General features: G+C 36.3%; 1 long non-coding RNA gene across 6 annotated transcripts; it reads left to right on the top strand.

The window, feature by feature from the left end:
* Positions 1-10819: 10819 nt before the first annotated feature.
* LOC148689502 (uncharacterized) lies at positions 10820-14708 on the top strand. 6 transcript variants are annotated; one of them, XR_015958261.1, is made up of 3 exons: positions 10834-11113; positions 11213-12416; positions 13922-14708. It is a non-coding gene; the product is annotated as an uncharacterized LOC148689502 (long non-coding RNA). The 6 variants fall into 6 exon arrangements; XR_015958262.1 differs by lacking the exon at positions 13922-14708 and adding an exon at positions 12857-13049; XR_015958260.1 differs by lacking the exon at positions 13922-14708 and adding an exon at positions 12581-13049.
* The last annotated feature ends 4949 nt before the right edge of the window (positions 14709-19657 follow it).

The following is a 19657-nucleotide window of genomic DNA, read 5'->3' as shown; positions in this document are numbered from 1 at the left end:
TTGCTAATAAAGCCTTGTCTTCTACTCCGTCATTGGATGCTTTGAAGTTTGGAGTGTCATGGGCTTGCTTGGCGTGAGTCACAGGGCAAGATTAGCCCGGCTGGGAGCCATGGTGCAAGATCTGCATAGTTAGGAGCCATGGTGACAATTAAAGGCTGCCAAGAGCCGTGAAGCAGGTAGGCACAGCTGTGAGTGTAGAGCTAGGGCTGACTTGGGCCACATTGTGCATAGTAGGAGGAATTGGACCACTAAGTCCATGATTCTCGGCTATTGGTGATGTGCTGCTTCCATATTGAATCGTCTAGACTGTTAAGAACAAAGCCTGCCCTCGGTTCTTGGTAGTTGAGCTGGTGTGTCCTTTTGGTACTCGTCTGCCCTCGGTGCACCGTTAGGCTGAACTGCTGCGTTTATCGGAACAGAAGTAATCTTTTTATCCGGCAACCTATGTGGGATAGTTCCATCTGCTTGATCTTGTCAATGAAAGGTGACCCACTTATGTTTGTCATGTCTCGTCGAAGCACCTCGTCAGTAGCTTTGTTGCACTGAAAATCGCACAATTGCTTGGTCATGAGCCTCTCTACTTTTTCCTAAATATACCTTTGTTAGGATAGTGGAGCTCTCGGCTGCCCTCGGGTCTAGGTTGTTCTTCCCTATGCTCGGCCCGTCTATACCGTGGCTACGATGCATGTGGTACGTCTTGGCAAGCGAGCAAATTACTTGCAAGTTGTCGGTTGAACTTGAGCCGGATTGAGTGACTGCTTCTCTCAGTCCGTTGTGTTGCCTACTCTGATGTGAGGTGGATGATGCTCCTTGTGGGCTTAGCCGCAAATGAACACTTCGCCTGGAAGGTTGCTCATTGTTAATTATCGGAGTGTGGCCCCAACCATGAATATATGCTCGTCCGTGGGCTTAACCAAGAGTGCACGCTTCTCCGCGCGCTAAGATGAAGGTATACAATATCTTGGGGGCCCAGTCGGGAGTGTACACTACCAGAATGTACGGTTCGTGACTGGTCAAGTGGATGCTTGCCGAGACGTTACTGGAGAGTTTCGCCGTTTGCCCTTGTCTTACTTCGGGACACCTTGTCTAGGGCACACTGCAAGAGCTGATTCACCAAGGTAGTCTGCTGTGCGAGGGCACTTGTCAACTCTATGACTTGTCGAGACAAGTGTTGTTCACCATTTTGGGATGGAAGAGCTTGGACGATATATATCTCCTTGAGTAGTGGAAGTGTAATGAACTTCGGGCGCAAGATTTGAGTTGGGTGTTAAATCTGCAGAGAAATAAGGTGAAAATACCCCTAGGTTCAATCGTCGGTCCAGAAATCTAAAACCGGGACGGTTGAACCAGTCTTGGGACGGTTGCACAGGTCTTGGACCGGTTGGGATTGCTTGGTGGGCCACGAGAGTGGGTTGAGCCTCATATTGGACCTCGGGAAAGGGTTAGGCAGCTAGGGTGGATTGCCCCGCATGTGGTGCGTGTTGGCGTTGGGCTTGGGCTTTGTTCAGGAGCACGCTGGGCTCGCGCTAGGCTGCTTCTCTTACCGCAACTGCTTCGGCTTGCAATGCTAAGGTAGTGGCTCGATTTGGCTCACACTGGGCCTAGCTCAGTTGGCTTGCAATGTGGGCTGCAGATTGGGCTATGCGCCAAGTGGACGAGGCTTAGGCCTGCACTGCTGGGGTAGTGGCTCGGGGCGTCTTGCTCTGGGCCTGGCTCGGTTGCCTTGCAGCGTGGGCTGCAGATTGGGGTATGTGCCAAGTAAACGAGACTTGGGCCTGTGATGCTAGAAAATGGCATGGGCCTGGGCAGGTGGCTGCCTCGCTGCCCCTGCTCATTGTAGGCTTGCTGCCATAAAGCTAGCCCACTCCCCACTGCCACGGTAGTCCCCGTGGCTGCCATGGTGGTGGTGCTCCTTGATGGCAAAGTTGCTCTTCTTGCCATCGTATTGAGCCTTGTGGATCGTCGTGGTGGGGATAGGTCTCGTCCTCCATCATTCGATCTCGATCTTTGAACGTAGGAAGTTCCGTTCGTAGTGGTTTCTGAATTTTTAGTCATTGCACTTTTCTTTTACGTTTATTCAAAGAATTTTATAAAAAATTCTAAGAATAAGAATGTACGAAAAATCTACAAATGAACAAGAAATGAGAAACTTTGAATGCAAGAGTCTTCTTCGAGCGTGTGAATCAAACTCTCAATGAAAGCATCAATTTGTGGATGCAATTTTCCACCTTCTCCTTCTTAGACAAAATTGCACTTATAAAACAATTAATGAAAGCATCAATTTGTGGATGCAATTTTCCACCTTCTCCTTCTAGGACAAAATTGCACTTACAAAACAATTAACTCCTTAGGTCAAAGCCAAGAGCCTCACACACCCAAGATAATTGAGGGGGGGGGGGGTGTGCAGGGGAGCTTTGGCCAAAGAACCTCCGTTGCCAAGGTTAGAATTTGAGGGAAAAGTGTTTAGAGAAATTTGAAGAATTTAGCAAGAAAGTTGGACTTAGGTTTTTGGAGAAATGAAGTGGTATTTATAGGGGTGTGGCCGGCCCCCTTTGGAGAGATGGGAACTGGCCACATATGGTGGTTTTTGGGTGTAATTGCAAGATATTATGTCAAAATAATATCTTGCAATCAATTAGGAAATTAATTAATTAATTAATAGGAAATTAATCAATTAATTTAGGTAATTAATCTTATTTTGAATGAATAATTGAAGGTTACCTTGTGGGGAGGATTTGATGAGGATGGATGAAATAGTTTTTGAATAAATACCTATTTTGATCACTTTTGACCTTGATTGTTTCATGATTGTTCGCTGCTTGCGCGTAGAAGTTCCGGTATGCCTCGAAGGTAATATTGTCCTTTTTCATCCAAAAGTACACATATTGCCTCCATAATTTTTTTGATTATTTTTTACTCCACATATATGCATAGATCATTTAATTTAAGCTCTCATAGCTATGGTATCACACACAATGAACTGGCTGATCTCTTCTACAAATAGTAGGATATTTCAAACAAAACAAATTGGTCTCTTCCACAAATAGTGAGATATCTTAAACCAAACACATTGGTCTCTTCCACAAATAGTGAGATATCACAAACCAAACGCATTGGTCTCTTCCACAACTAACGGGGTATAAGCCTCGACTAATAGGCTTTTAAGTCATTTAGCATGTACCAAAGCCTTTGCAAAGGCTACTAACTTGAGTTCCATAAATCTGCATATCTATTTAGTCATCTCCAAAATATGACATTAGCATATAACATTTATCACAACTAACGTCATACTTAATAATGCTTCAATTATATTCAGTACTTAGAATACCATTATAATGATCCATTGAATTTTGGTGCCCCTACTTAAACATATCATTTGCACAAGTTATATATATAATTCATTGGTTAAAAATTAGCTATAAGTGCCAATTATTCTAGGATACACTTACTCTCTTATTCCTCTCTTCAAATGGGTATTGTTGACACCGGATCATGACTGCAAGCTAGAGAAGTTAGGCATCTGCTGGGTTCTCAGTATACTGCTGATAAAAATATTAATATCTAGAAACATGGCACACCCCCACATCTTCAAGTATATATGTCATCTCAATTGTAATAAAGCAATTCGATGTGTCGGAGCTCTCCAATTCCCACAGTTTGAACGAGTTCTGAAATTAACTAACAAAAAATCATTAGTGGATGATAACAATAAATATATAGCTCAAACTGTAATCGGCAGGATCTACTAAAATAATTTGTGTCCCTTATAATTTTCATAATGAGAATGGCCTTCATCTAGGCCTGGCAAACGGGTTATGTCTGTCGTATTCGTGTCGCTTTCATGTAACACATGTTATCTTAACGGATCATGTCGTGTCACACCCGTTATCTTAACGGGTCCCCTAACAGGTCGGGTCACTTTACCCAACAGGTAAGACCCGTTAAAGAAAAAAAAAAAATTTCTTAAATTTATACATACCACATTGCCACATAAATATTACTTCAAAACATTAAAACACATTTGTCTTTAAGTACTACATCTACACTCCAAAATAAGAGCCTAATAAAAAACATCAATACTATAACATCCCACATCGTCCAGGGAGTGATCCTTAAATGTATATTCCCATCTCTACCTAGCATGAGGCCTTTTGGGAGCTCACTGGCTTCGGGTTCCATGGGAACTCCGAAGTTAAGCGAGTAGCGCATGAGAGCATTCCCAGGATGGGTGACCCATCGGGAAGTTCTCGTGTGAGTTCCCAAAAACAAAACCGTGAGGGTGTGGTCGGGGCCCAAAGCGGACAATATCATGCTACGGTGGTGGAGCGGGCCCGGGAAGTGGTCCGCCCTGGGCTGGGATGTGACAAATACACTACTAGTCTACAACAAAATATCAAATGTGTAAGGATATGCAGAATGAAAGAGTTTTTCTTTTCAAGGTTGTGAAGCTTTTCTCAGAAGTTCAAATCTTGCCAATGAAACTCAAAACTTACATGTTATTCCTTTTACAAAATCCTTCAATTTTCATCGATCATCATAGGGAAATTGTATTGGAACTTTGGCTTGATCTATTGCTTTCAAGAGTTATGTTGATGATGTTTTTAGTAAAGTTTTCCACATCAGAACTCTCTTCCGCGTAAACTAAGTACAAAAAAACTAAACATTAAAAACCATTCAAATTATGAGAAGTTTAGCAAAATAATTATGAAAAGAAATAAAACAATAGTACTATACCATATAAAAATATATTACCTACTTTGTGTGCACAACAAAGCTTGAATGATTTCTGGTAACAATGAACTACGATACTGATCTAGTACTCTACCCCCAATACTAAATGTAGATTCTGATGCAACAATTAAAGATATTCTCTCTAAGTCTAGAGAGATCGAGAGTGAATGAGAGAGAAGGATAGTCTGGGCTCCAACCTAATGTACAATGGACTGCTGAGATTTAATCTTAGCCGATCCTATGGTCATCAACTTTATAAATTTAATTTTATACATATGTATCTCTATTAATTAATTAAACTTTCTTTGTCAACCAAAAGAAGGTGAAAATACTACTTAGTCTTCTATCATAACAAAAAAGTTAAGATAGTAACGTAATTTCACTAGACAAAATTTTACTTTTTTTTTTAACCTCACCTATATGTAATTTTATCATCTCTAATATAAAAATAACAAAATAAAAAACCTCTCTCCCTTTCTCCTCACTCCCACTTTCTCTCTAACTCTCTTCCTCTCTCCCTCTCTCCTTCAATTTTAACAACAAAAATAAAAAAATTCACACTTTGTGTGTGGGCATATACCAGTATATATAATTATTATAGTATATTTTAGGGGTATAAAATTATTAAATTAATATATAATTAATATAGTATTTTTTAGGGGTATATAATTATTAAACTAATATTTTGCTTATCGTGTATCATGTTACTCAAGTATATATCCGGACCAACCCGTTATCTTAACTTGTGCTTACGGGTTACCTGATAACGACTCGATTCGTTATCGTGTTAACCTGAAACTCCGTTAATTTTGTATCGTGTTGTGTCGAGTTATCGAGTCGTGTCAGAAATTGCTAGGCCTACCTTCAGCCCCTTTGTAACTCTCCATGTAGGCCGATGCCAACATAAATCTATGTAGTAGCACTACTCTATATAATAGATGGACTTCTCGATCTCGGTTGTCATGAGAATCATCACAATTGTATCATCCTCCCCTTCATAATAGTTCTAATGAAAGCATCACAAAAACTCAAACACGATTCAGTAGCCCCATACAAATTTAATATTACTTTTAAGCATTAAATATACATCAACGTAAAACCTTAACGTTTTAACAAGGCTATTATGTAAATCAAAGGAATTCAATTCCCTAAATAAATTGAACAACCAACCCCAACAAAATAAAGATATCAAAAATTGATTTTCAAGTATCCGTCAGATATCTCATTAATTTTGTTGAGTATTGATACAAACCACGTATATAAAACCACAAAGAAAATCTATCACAACAATGAAATTAAAGAATCGGGTAATAACATGCATAGGTCAATTATATATCACAAACATGCCCATAATTTCAAGTATATCAATATTAAGAATATATTAAACTTGTAATAAACAAGATTTCCAACGTAATTAAGCCAAATTATCTTTATTGAGCAATAAGTATAATGCAAGATAAATTAGACCTGACATTCGTATCGTGTTTTTTGTGTTCGTGTCATTTTCATGTCATATCCGATATTTTAATGGGTCGTGTCGTGCAACACCCGTTAAAATAAACGGGTAAAATGATCCGACCCAAAATCGACCCGGTAATATTAACAGGTAATATGACCCGACCCGTTACCCGTTAAGGAAAATATATTTTAAACCAATAAATAATCAAATGAAAAACATAATACTAAATAAGTATAAACATACCATACTATCACATCCAAAACATAAAAACACATTTTTCTTTTAGTGGATATTTACATACCCAAAAAAAGAGCATAATAAAAAAAACATTAGAACATTACAAAATATTAAATGTTCAAAAGATTTGCAAAATTAAGGACATTGGAACATTAGAACTTTGGAACCTTGCACATTTTCTTCTAATCAAACCCTTCAATTTTCTTCAATCACCATGAGAAACAGTGTTGGAACTTTGACTTGATATATCATCTTCAAGAGTTATATTGATGATGTTTTCAATGAGGCTTTTCACATTAGCACTCTCTTCCGCATAAACTAAACATAGAAAAATCAAACATTGTAAACCATTCAAATTATGGGTACTAAAAATAATTATGAAAAGAAATAAAAAATAGTTCTATATTATATAAACGATATACTACCTCATTTTCCAAAAAGCCAATCTCGTGTACACAGCAAAGCTTGAACCATGTCTAGCAACAATGAAGTACGATATTGTATTTATTAATATGGCTATTGTATTTTATAATAAATCTTTTAGTAATTAAACTTTAAAATTATCAAAATCATTTTTTTCTTAATGGGTCGAAATGGGTTACCCATGTGTTACCCACGTGTATACCCGTTAAAAACTCGTTATTAACGGATTCTTAATGGGTCACCCGATTAGTTATCATGTTGACTTGAAACCTGTTATTTTCGTGTCGTGTCAAAAACTACCGGATCTAGGATCAATCATGAAATTTAAAGAATACACACACACACAGATACATACACACACTCCACATCTCCAAGTATGACATCACCTATATTAACCATTTTTGTATGAATTGCTCTTCACCCCCACATTTGAATGATACTATGAAAAAACTTTTCATCCCCCACATTTGAATGATATTAAAAAATTCATCTGGAAAATTCATCAGTGATGACGGCTACTAGGTTTAGAATAAACTCACACAATATAAACACAAAGCTGGTTTACAAAAAGAATAACACTCCATCAAAATATTTCACTACAAGAAAAATAGGCTAAGAACACAATTGATTTGTGCCCTTCTCATTTTCATTGAGCACAAATATATATTGTCCTTTTTAAATTTCATTGAGTACCAAAATACCTCAAATGTGCTCTCTAACATAAAAGCACATTAGTTTGTGTCGGGTATTTGTGCCTACTAAAATTTGAACACAAAACTTTGTGTCTAGCTTGCATGTTAGAGATGGAAATTTTTTTTTATTAATTTACACAGACACAATAAAGGCTTTTTTGCCCTCTATTTTGATATATTTAAATAAAAAATTATGTTTTTGTGTCCTTTACATTTACTTTTTCCTATTCCCAACTATTTTTTTCCTATTCATAATTTGTGAAAATATCTAGTTGTAATCAACTTGAATTATTAGTGGTGATAAATATTATATTTTATTTAAATAATACTTTTCGTAATGAACACGTGGCCACAAACCGATGTGAATTCGGAGTTAGAACGAGTAAGTTACGAATTTTTAAAGTTAGAAAGCAAAATGGTAATTTTGGGAGGGAGTATTCTAGAAGCCAAAGGCTTCTCCCATTTTACTTTCCTGGCAAGCAGATGCAGCAGGGACTCACCCACATGGGTCTTCACCCTTCTCACCTAGTTATATATATATATATATGTATATAATTCTTTGTCGAGTATTAAATCATTATTTTATTAATTTTTTGATGGGTTTTTGTGCTCCTCCAATTTTTTCTATCGCTGCAAGCAGATGCAGCAAAGACCCACCCGCGTGGGTCTTCACCCTTCCCACCTGGTTATGTATATTTAATTATTTGTTGAGTATTAATCCAATAGTCTTCCATCTCCCTCTTGGTTATGTATATAATTATTTTATTAATTTTCTGATGGGTTTTTGTGTCTTGTGGGACCCAGCCATGTGGGTCTTCACCATTCCCCGTGCTTCTACTCCTCTCTGCATTCCATCACTTTTCCGTCTCCCTCCTTCACGCAATCCTCTCTCTCACTAACTTTCTCTCTCTACTTCTTCACACTTTTCTCTGTCATCTCCCTCACCATCTCTATGCTCACTGCACAGAAAACCACAGCATCTATCTCTATCTAACTAGCCACTTCGGCGAACCTTGCAACCACCCCAAACACTACACTGCCACCCTCGCTCTCTCACAATCTTTCTGTCTCTCCATCTCGACTTCTTCCTTGACACAGAGAAACACATAAGCAATGACGGCGGCAGAGTTGGCGATCTTCGGCGAGGCAACCACCAGTGTCACCTTCCTCTCCTCACTGCAAACTCCCCATTACCTTTTGCTTTCTGGAAATCGAAACCGACGAGACAAAATGACAAGCTCCGTCGTGGCTTGACTCCCTGACGATATTTTCCGTCGAATCTAGTATGGGTGAGTCTCGAAAACACCTTAGTTAGGTTCTTTAAGTTGTTTAGAGACATTTTCGTGCACTGCATGCCTGATTTGGTTAAGTTTGGATGTAGTTTCAACTTAGGGACAAATTCCCCTTATTTCCAGCGAGGGCTATGAGTTTAGGCTATCACCGGCCACCCAATGGCCTTGAAGAAGGTAAATTTCAAATACTTACCTTTGTAGCTTTGTTTTAGCTTTTGAACAGTTGAAAATGGTTGTGTTTTGGACCAAAACGAACTCTGAAACCCCTAGCGTGGCTGCAGGTTGCACTGTCGCTGCGTGCGGTACTGCCGTGGATGATGCGTGGAGCACAGGTGCCTCCACCAGAAGGATGATTGCCTGAAGGATGAATATACATTTTCAAATGTTTGTTTCAGATTGTAGGGTATTTTGAATTTGTTATTTTTATTTTTTTTAAATTTAATTGATAGGGCACAATTACAAAATTTTTGTGCTAACATGAATCTGAAATGGCATCTTACACAGGTGTCAGAACAGGGCACAAAAAAAACCATATTTGTGCTCAACTCTTTGAGCACACATGGCTGTATCGTGCCCTCTAATCAATGGTGACGCCCATAGAGGGCACAAACACAAAGATAGTAGCTGCACTGTTGCTAGTGGTCTATGAGCACAATTGTTGGTGCTTTTTGGCACAGATAATTTATTATGCGCAATGCTCTTTTCTTTTTTTTTTTTTTTTTTTTTTTTGTAGTGTTTGTTGCGAGAATGGCACTGCCATGAACAAGTTATGATCATGCGAGAAAATTTGCACAATATCAAATAAAGCTAATAATTAAAAAAAAAATTAATACCGTGCAAGTTAATGCCACTTAATGAATAAAAGAAACCCCACAAATTATATAGTATTCTCAAGGCCAACAGTGGCTTTTGCACCAAATTTGAAACTAGTCCATATCCAGAGGATATAAAGCCTTCTGTAGTAGCTTGTTTGCCATACTTGCTAATAATAAAATTATTACTCATTGATAAGGAAATTGAAATCATATCCGTTATATATATAAACACTATAACGTATAATTACCACACATGAAATGTCAATAAATTAATATTATTATGCAAAACTTGCTCCAATGACCACCCCCACCAATTTAGGAAAGTCTCAAATAAATACAAGAATAATCACATACCTTAAAGTAGATGGTCATTCGAAAACTAGTCTAAGTGTTTCTGAAATTACTTGATGAAACTCATTAGTGATAAAATGAAAAATTACTTTTAGCTCCCGGAAAACTTGAATAAATACCCCAACAAATTCATAGTAATGAAATATCATTAGGATGTAACCTCATGTCATAACATGTAATTCTCATTTAATATAAATACTCACAGAATATATGTATATAATAATTCAAAATAATATTGATCAAAATTCTTAATTGGCATAAACTAATTAAAATTTTGTAACCTCCACATTAAAGCTATTTAACCAAAATGGAGACAACTGCATTTTAAACGAGTATGGTAGCTAGTTTAAATACAGTTTTTCTTTCTAATTTGAACAACACATATAGAAGATCATCTAATAGGATTGTCGTTCGATTGGCAGCATGATATTTCATATAAGCTGATTGGTGGCTATTAGAAGCAAATTAATGGTTGCAGAATGTAAATAGAATTGCGATAGATATGTTATACTCACTCGGCTTTGTTGTTTGATCGTAACTTAATAAATGGTTAGTCACAAGTTTGCATACGACCGACAATTAATTTAGAAATGTTTAAGGCGTTGCAGCCTTGCTCTTTGGTTTTGTAGATACAGGTTCATATAGTGACTTATCTCTTTGACATAACAAAATATTAGAAATGTTTAAGTTATAAAATGTTGAATGAAAAAAAAATAATTTGTGACACGCAACCTTTATATATGTGATCAGTGAATGGTTGTAGCAGCATATAAGTAGCAACCGAATTCTACTCTTAGGATTGTTGGAAATATTGGCGATATGAATGCTACTTCACCTACAATTTAGCGCCTTCTCCACTTTAGCGCCTTCTACAGAACAAAATTTAGCGCCTAAATTCTTTAATTTTTCAATTAGGCACTTTATTTTCAGATGAAAACAAGCCATCGCGCCTTCAATTTCATCCTCTAGACTCATCCTTCTCTTCCTGCACCTTCTCCACTTTCTTATTCAACTGAAAAATAAGAGGCCAAATCTATCCAATCAGAGATTTTGGGGGAATCATCGGAAACTTTGGAGCAAAATTGGAGATCCCGGAGCACAATCGGAGATTTTGTAAGACACTACAACCATCTTCCCTCCTTTCTGATTCAGTAAGTTAAGTAATTTTTAGGGTTTTCTTTTTGAATTGATTTTTATGCTTGCTGAATTAAGCTGACGCTCAGCCATCCAAGCCTGAGCGCCGTTGTTGGTTTGCAAGGCTTGGTGCGAGGCGCTGCAGTAGCTGAGGCATGTGATGATGTACATGTGGTGGAGGAAGCGGTTCAAGCACAGCCGCGGATGAGTCAGTTCGAATACAGACAAAGAGCTCGACGCGTTTCTGAGGGGTGCAGCTTTTGGGTCCCCCATGGCTATGGTGGACGCCAGGCTCATATACTGGGGAGGGGTCTCAAGGAGAAGGTCAGCGCTTTGTATCAGAAAGTTGCGAAATTGGGAGATCATGCTGTGCAGTGGAATTTGAGAATTTTCTATTTGCAAGGTATTAATTTTACCAATTATCTTCTATTTTAGTATTTAAAATTATGAAAATATGTGATAGAATTTGATTATTAGGGAACTGAAATTTGCTAGTATAAATCTGATTGCGATTGTACTTCTTTCAATCAGTGCATAGTTCGATTATACTGAGAAAACTAGTTGTCCTTAAGTTGGGTAGAATGGCAAAATAGGGTCAATGTTAGTGTACTGCTGTTTGGGATTAGGAAAATTGATTTTGAGCTGTTAGAACATTTGGACCAGAAAGAAGTTCGGGGGAAATTGAATTCTCCATTTAATTAGTGTTTGGATAGAATGCTCTTTTCTTCATTGTGAAAATTTGATCAATTTTTGGACCTAGAGTTAGATGAAATGTGTAATTTCAACTAGGTTTCCAATTCATTCAGGGTATGGTGGAGAGTTTGGTTAATCACTCTGCTTTGAGGATGTCCCTGTGTAGGTAAACACTATTATTTGTAAGCATGGCTCTGTATAGTACCAGTCCAAGGTCCCAAAGATAAATTATATTCAAAACATATGAATATTCTTATATTTGGATACGTTTTTTTTTTCTTTTTTTTTTTTTTTCTTGTGTTGTGGTGATGGTATTGAAAGTTGAGCTCTCAAATCATTACCTTCGAGCACGAGGGAAACTGGAGTAAGGCCCTTGAGTACAATGGATTTTGGTTCCAAAAGTTTGTCAGTGGAAGAGACTCAATCAACATATCGTTTATCCACACCCACAATGGAAAATGGAAAAATGCAACGAGGCAGAGAAAACCATATGAAGGTTTGATTGGGTCATTGCAGCAAACTGGTTGTATGCATGATCTGGATTTGTACTGCCAAGGATTTATATGCAATGGACATGTTTGACATTCTGGTTAGCCATTTTTCTTGCTAGTTTAATTCTACAAGTACCAGTTTTTCGGATATACCTGATATACTATTTGCAATAGGAATGTCCCACATAAGTGAAGAAATCGTAATATATGTTAGTGTTTAAGTATCTTAGAAAATGTTGTGTTTCCTCTTGTAAAAATTCAGTTGTTTGAGGGCACTTAAAAAGGGAGATTACAATGAATTCCATAGAAAGCTGAAATATTCAAAGCAGGTGATATGAGTGTCAATTTTGTCTCCCCTACAAGTTGGACATGTATAATTTTACTTATGTTGTGTGTTCGTATGTTCCCGGAGCTGCACAATCTGTTTCTAGCACTGTGTGTTCATATGTGTCAAGAGCTTTGCCGTCCATTTCTAGCGCTATGTGTTCATATGTGTCAAGAGCTTCGCAATCTATTTCAAAAATGTCATTTGTTGCAGGTTCTAGATAAAGACTACATGATGTCGTTGGTGTATAATACTATAATTGATACGATCATTCAACTAACTTTAAGTACAAGTACAGTGTTGCTTTCATACTTTTGTAGGTACTTCTATATGATAATACATTGTATTATAATTTACCTAATTTATAGTTCATTACTAATAACAATTCGTATGTAGTTTATAGAAATTTACATAATTTATTTTAGTTTGGAACCTGTAGTAAATTTCACATAAAATAATTTTAGTGAAGTTGTTAAAATAATATAATTGTGGTGTCCCATTTGACGCCCGAATTTTTTTTTTAAACCTGACGCTACTTATTTGCGACACATAGGTAGCCGTCGCAAGTCCGTAGTAAATAGTACTTGCGACATGCACAAAGCGTCACATATAATAGACCAAACATTTACGACAACACTTTGTTGTGACACGGTATTGGCATTCGCAAGCCCGTCGTAAAAGGGCTATTGCGACGCTTTTAGATGCTTTCGTGACGCGTTTTGACCGTCCCAAAAGGCCCCTTTTTTTGTAGTGATTCAAAGTCCATCAATTGTAATTCAAAACCATTCGTTATACCTCAAGGTTATAACGCATCATTTTTCAGTTTTACAAATCAAAACTAAAATTAGGAATTTAAAAACAAATTGAATAGTATTCAAGTGACCAATGAAGAATTGTATTTTGAAATACCCAATTAAAATTCTAACACAGTTTTGGTCACTAAACTCAAATAATAGTTGATCAGGTAAAGTAAAAATATCATCCAACAATAATAATAACAACAAAGCCTTATCCCACTAAGTGTGTTAGTTATATGAATCCTAAAATTTGTGACATGTCTTCCGTTTTTAGATCCAAATAGTCCAGGTCTTTTTTTAGAGTTTTTTTCCATGTCTTCATCTACCCCTTTGGCCTTAAGAGTCTCTGTCTAGTAACCACATCTTCTAGTTGGAGCATGATAGGAGTATATTCATACGACTTAGTTAGCTTATTTTCTTGCATTTATGTTGTTAGTTCCTAGTTATTTTAGTATTTTAAGCTATTTTCGTGTGTTTGTAGGTCCAATTGGCTAAAGTGGCAAGAAAAGACAATTTAGAGCATTTTGGAGCAGTTTTGGGCTTGGAATGGATATCACATGCATGGAGCAAGGTGGATGGACGAAATTGAAGTTCAAGAAGGGCTAGGAATATGCTAAAGAGTTGAAGAAATTAATTCAAGACTTGGAAGACAAGGAATCAGCAAGAAAAAAGGAAACATGAATCAAACTTCCTTATTTTGACTTAGCTTTCCTAATCTTTTCCTACCTAAGTTCCAGCTGCCAAAGAGGGTCCCTAATTAATTTAGGACACCTAAATATATGTTTCTAGAAGTCCTAATCCCATTCTTAAGGGGATGCCGCACCACCTTTCCTTTCCCTTTTCCCTTCCTTGCCGCAAAAACCCTTCCCCTTCTTCTCCTTCCTTCCTTGCCGTGCAAGGAAGTCCCTTTCCCTTTCCCAATTCCTTGCCGCACCCTTCTTACCCTTTTCCTCTTGGGATTTTGATTTGTTATCCGTTTCTTGGAGGATTTGGAGTCTTAAATCTTTCCCAAATTAATTAATTAATGCCTTGCCCTTTCTCCCTTTATTTTACACAATCTACCGCACAAAAGGAAGCGCCCCCCTCCCAATCATTAATCATTCACCCATTCACCCATTCACCTATTCACCATACCATTCATCCATTCCACACCAGATTTCGCACCACCTATCCATAATACACCACAACCACCTTGTGCCGCAGCAAAGAAGAAGAAAGAGGACCCTGGGACGTGCTTGCCATTCAAGTTTGAATTGTTGGAGCATTTCTAGGTGTATTCAATCTTGAATTGTTGGAGCGTTTCTAGGTGTATTCAATCTTTTGCTTTCAATGTTTAAGTTTAATTATCTTTGTTTTGCGAACATGAGGCACTAAACTTGTTTTAGTTAGAGGAGACTTTGAAACCATGATTATATTTGCGATATGAATTGATTACTTCCAGTTGTGATTTCATAAATCGTGAATGCAATTTACTTAACTGTTTGATTAAGGACTTATTCTTGTGTGTCGATTAAGAGTGCCCGCTTAGTTTGCATGCATGAATTTGATGCTAGAACATAAGGGAGTTTCACATAATCGTTACGAACTTATATTCACAAGTAGTGAAGATCGCTGGTCACGATCGTGTTAAGTTAAATTCATGACATGAGTATCATGATGTCATAGTTACGAATGCTTTGTCAATGCTTATGATTTTCACAGAGCTTAATGATCTTTGCTTGTGTCTCTATTATGTAGTTCATGTAGGGAACTTGGGAAGAATAATTTGGTTACCGATGCGTTGTCCGTCCAATTCAACGACTTAAGGAAAATCTGAGGGTTAATTAGTGATGACACAACTAATCTGGGGTGTTGAGATTCATGGTTTATTGGAAAAGCAACTGGAAATCGATTTGTATGCAAGTGTGTTATGTGTGGAAAATGACCCTCTAGCTAGCCTATTACCCATCAATTCACCCAATTTCGTGCCAAACTTGTTTAGTCTTTAATTTACGTGTTTTTACTTTAAATTCGTCAAAAACCCAATCCCCTTTACTTTGTTGTGTCAAATTAGTTAGAATCTATCCTAATTTGTGTTTTTGAGTGTTTTTGAGTCAAAATTAATTCAATTTTCGTCCAAAGTAAGTCTTAGTGTCTGTTTTGAGTCTTTTTGATTGTTTTGTGCAGTTTTGAGTTTGATTAGCTTATTTTGAGTCATTTAAGTCTAGTTAAGAGTCTTAGAGTCTAGTTTTCTGTTTTTAAGTTTAGTTTTGTGTTTTTAAGTCAGTTTAGAGTAGATTAGCAATCTCTCCTAATCCCGGCCTAGAATGATCCCTACTTACATCTTTACTACAATTGTCAATAAGAGGGTTTAATTTGAGTGCTAGTTTATATCACATCAGAGCATCTCGATATGTAGGTCTTCGTTCACATGTCCAAGCCACCTTAACAAATTTTCTCTCATGTTATCTTCAATTTCAACTAATCTTAATTTACCTCGGATATCCTCGTTCCTAATCTTGACCTCTCTCGTGTGCCTACACATTCAATGAAGCATTCCGATCTCTGCTACACTAAAAAAATATCATCCAAGAGTTAAAAACTGAAACAAATAAAAAAAATTTAGTTCAATTACCCGCCGCCAGATAGATGTGCCAAACAAACCATTGGGTTGTTAATGAGTAACTATTAAGATCTTTTTCATTTAATGACACCATACTATAAAGGTGACATTGGTAGTGGTGATGAAGGTGTAAGATAAATTCAAACTAAATAAGACTTCATGGTTACTCATTAACAACCCAATGGGTTGATTACCACAAGGAATGACTAGTGCAAAAAGTAAAAAGGTTTGTTTTGAACGAGAGTCCAATAGTAAAAACTACGAATTCGTTGCAATGTCGGTTATCTGCTAAAGTTTATGTTAGCTTAGCCGTTAAATGATAGCGTGACAAATGCATGACCTATATTTTTGTTGATGTAGATATCAGCAATGTGGATAAGAAACTAATAAAATAAAATAAAATAAAAGAATAAAAAAACTATTATTATTTGTAAAATTTGAAACTAATAAAAATATTATACAATTAAAAAGAAGATATTTTCAAGTTGGGCCTCCCCACCTTGGTCTCCACTACCACTCCATCACCCTCGATGTAATTTACCCCACTAAAATTCATCACTTAATAAAACTAAGAAAAATTTTAATTAACCAATTGCAATAACACTTATGCAAGTAGCTTGTAGTGAAGTATTTAAGTGTGCCTACTAATCACTTAATTTTAATTGCAATGACGAAACCGTAAATTTTTTTATTTTAATTTTTTTGAATTGAAAAATTGGCTAAATCAAAAGCCCAAACAAAACTAGACCGGAACATTCCCAAGTCGATCATCAAAAACTAACTAAACAAGAAGGAGAATTATCAAAGTAGAAATTTGTTAAATCTAAATCAAGAATATTGTTTGCTAAACTATCTGCCACAAAATTCTTTTCTTTGTAGACATGTCGAATATCTCATTGCCAAGATCTTGAAAGCAACTCTCAATAGGCTAAAACAAGGGGACTCAAATGATGATTATTGCTAGCAGCTTGCAACACCAAATGAACTATGAGCGCAGAGTCTGAGTGCACTAGTAATTTATCAATGTATAATCCCCCTACCATTGTAAACCTAAATAAACTCCTCATAGCTTAGTAGTGAGAATCTCACTTGTGCCGCAAAATTCAGAAATATATTTACCATTAGAATCTTATAAAACACCACCGGCTCCAATAGAATTATTATTTCCCTTCTTGCAACCATCAACATTAAGCTTAAACCAATTCGAAGGATGATCTTACAAATGGAGCAGCAAATATTCAATCATATGGGTTTATCAATCTTGTAAGTATTAGCTTTCTTCATGAAGATAAGTACAAATAGTAACTGTAAGATCATCGGTCATTGGAAAATCCTTCACAAAAATAAATTTATTTCACTAATACCAAATAAACCAACAAGTAACAGAAAGCACTAACCTCCACTCTTAACCCCCAATATGAGTGATATAGTGGTGAGATTAAAATGAAGCCAATTGTGAAAACTAATGTGCTCTGACTATTAATTATACATTTTCAACCTCTGTCAAACTTATTTTGCCTGAGGACAATATTTAAAAACATTAGCCACCAATTCAAAGGAACAAATACATATTTGACACTCATGGTTATTAGGCATACCCATTTTAAGCCTTTGATGATTATTTAGGAGCTTATCAAAAGAGAGCACCCATAAGAACTCTAAACTTTTTGGTGGAATGTGAAGTTTCCAAATGAGATTCCGCAGGAAAATCACTAGAATTAATGGCCAACATATAACAAATTTAACAAAAAAATTGCCATCACTAGTTCCACTCTAGATACACTCATCAGCCAAAGCATAAAAACCAACTGGAATGCTAATAATTTGTTCAACGATCTCCTTTGGTAAAACAAGTAATAGTTTACCAATATCTAAACCATAATTGTAACATTAATCAGCTACAGTAGCTTTCAGCGTATCATCAGAGAGCGGGAAGCTAGTATGCTGAAGCAAAATATCACATTTAGCCCATTTGTTAGTCCAAGGTTTACCGTTTTACTATTTTCCAATTTGCCATAATAGCCCTTCATGCAAAAGTTGAGTCTCTTCAAAAACACCTTAGTAAGCGCATGAAGAGCCCAAAGCAGTTTTTTATTGAATACCTGGCTCATATCACGTTAAAAATACTTGCCGTTGAGCCGAATTCATAACTCTGATACTTTTCAAGCCAAGCACACTATGAGACTTGGAAGGCAAACTTGGCTCCATTTTAACTTCATTTATGGATCGAGTAGAGCCCCAGATGAAATTCTTATTCAACCTATCTAGATGATCACAAATTGTAACTGGTGATTTCATTGGTTACATAACATATACTATAATTGAAGTGAAAGACTGAACAAAAGTAGTTCGACCAGTAAGAGATAACGAATTTACCTTCCAAGCAGAAAGTCGAGCTTGAGCCTTTTCTACCAGGCCTTTGTAGGTGTTTTCAATAATATGAGAATGAATGAGCAGAACTCCCAATTACTTTCCCAATTCATAAATTAGAGGAGAACCATAAATACGACCAAAATCAATAGCCATTCCACGATTAATATTAGTAGAGGAGTAGATTCTTGATTTTCATAGCTTATTTGATGCCCAGATGCCAGGCAAAATTTATCAAGACAACCTTTAACAATCTGACCTTGCTTTTTGGAACTTAGCTTTCCATTTTTCAGTACTAACAACTACAATTTTTCAATATAAAAAATAAATAGATTAGGAGAACGAGGATCACCTTGTCGAACAATTCTTCATCCAATTAACATATAGCAATCTCATTTGTTAAATTCGTGTTACAATAGTTTGTGGCAGATCTATTTGGTAGCTAAATAGGGATTTGTGCATTAAGATTTTAGTTTTTTTTCTTCTTTATTGCAATTTCATAAACACTGGCTTTGCAGTGTTTTGCATTCTCTATAATCTTTAAGTGTAATTTATGTATGTATATTTCGTATCACGCTTATTTTTTGTTAATTTCTATTTGTCAAATGTGTTAATTAGTGGCTTAATTAGAAGTTTTACCTAAAGAATTTTTTTAGACCATAGTTGTAAACTATTTGATCTATTAATTGATGTTGCATGCCAACTATTTAAATTCTATTCTATTAATTTGAGAAAAGAATTAAAATACAAACTAGAAAATAAATAAATAAAAGGAAGACTAATGAAAATATTTTAAAACTTTGAATTTTAACCAAAAATCATTTAATAACTTTATTTAATGACAAAGATAAAATAAAAAGAAAAAGAAAAAAAGAAACCCCATCGAAAAAACCATGCTTTCCGAATTCCCATTTGCATTGTTAGAAACCATTGTCGGCTATTTCCCTTCCCATTATTTTTGTAATTCGTTAGGGTGTTCAATATATTTTTGGAAGCTTCTGAAGTGCAGAGTTTTGATTTTTAGATTAATTGCGCACCCATTGCTTGAAACTTGCGGGGCTTGAACCCGAAAGAATGGTGGGTTATTTATTTGTTCGGTTTTGTAGTCATTGCTAATGTTAATTGCTTTTCATTTACACTAAAATCTACTTGGTAGTTTAACGACTGAACAATTTGTGAAATTGTACATTGAGTGTGGCGGAAACTACATAATTTTGACATATTTATGGTGTAATTGTAGGCGTC

This window comes from Pyrus communis, chromosome 17 (genome assembly GCF_041283825.1).
Source record: "Pyrus communis isolate YQ-2024b chromosome 17, ASM4128382v1, whole genome shotgun sequence".
Taxonomy (NCBI): domain Eukaryota; kingdom Viridiplantae; phylum Streptophyta; class Magnoliopsida; order Rosales; family Rosaceae; genus Pyrus; species Pyrus communis.
The sequence above is the reverse complement of the archived record's forward strand: the minus strand, read 5'-3'. Positions and strand labels throughout refer to the sequence as shown.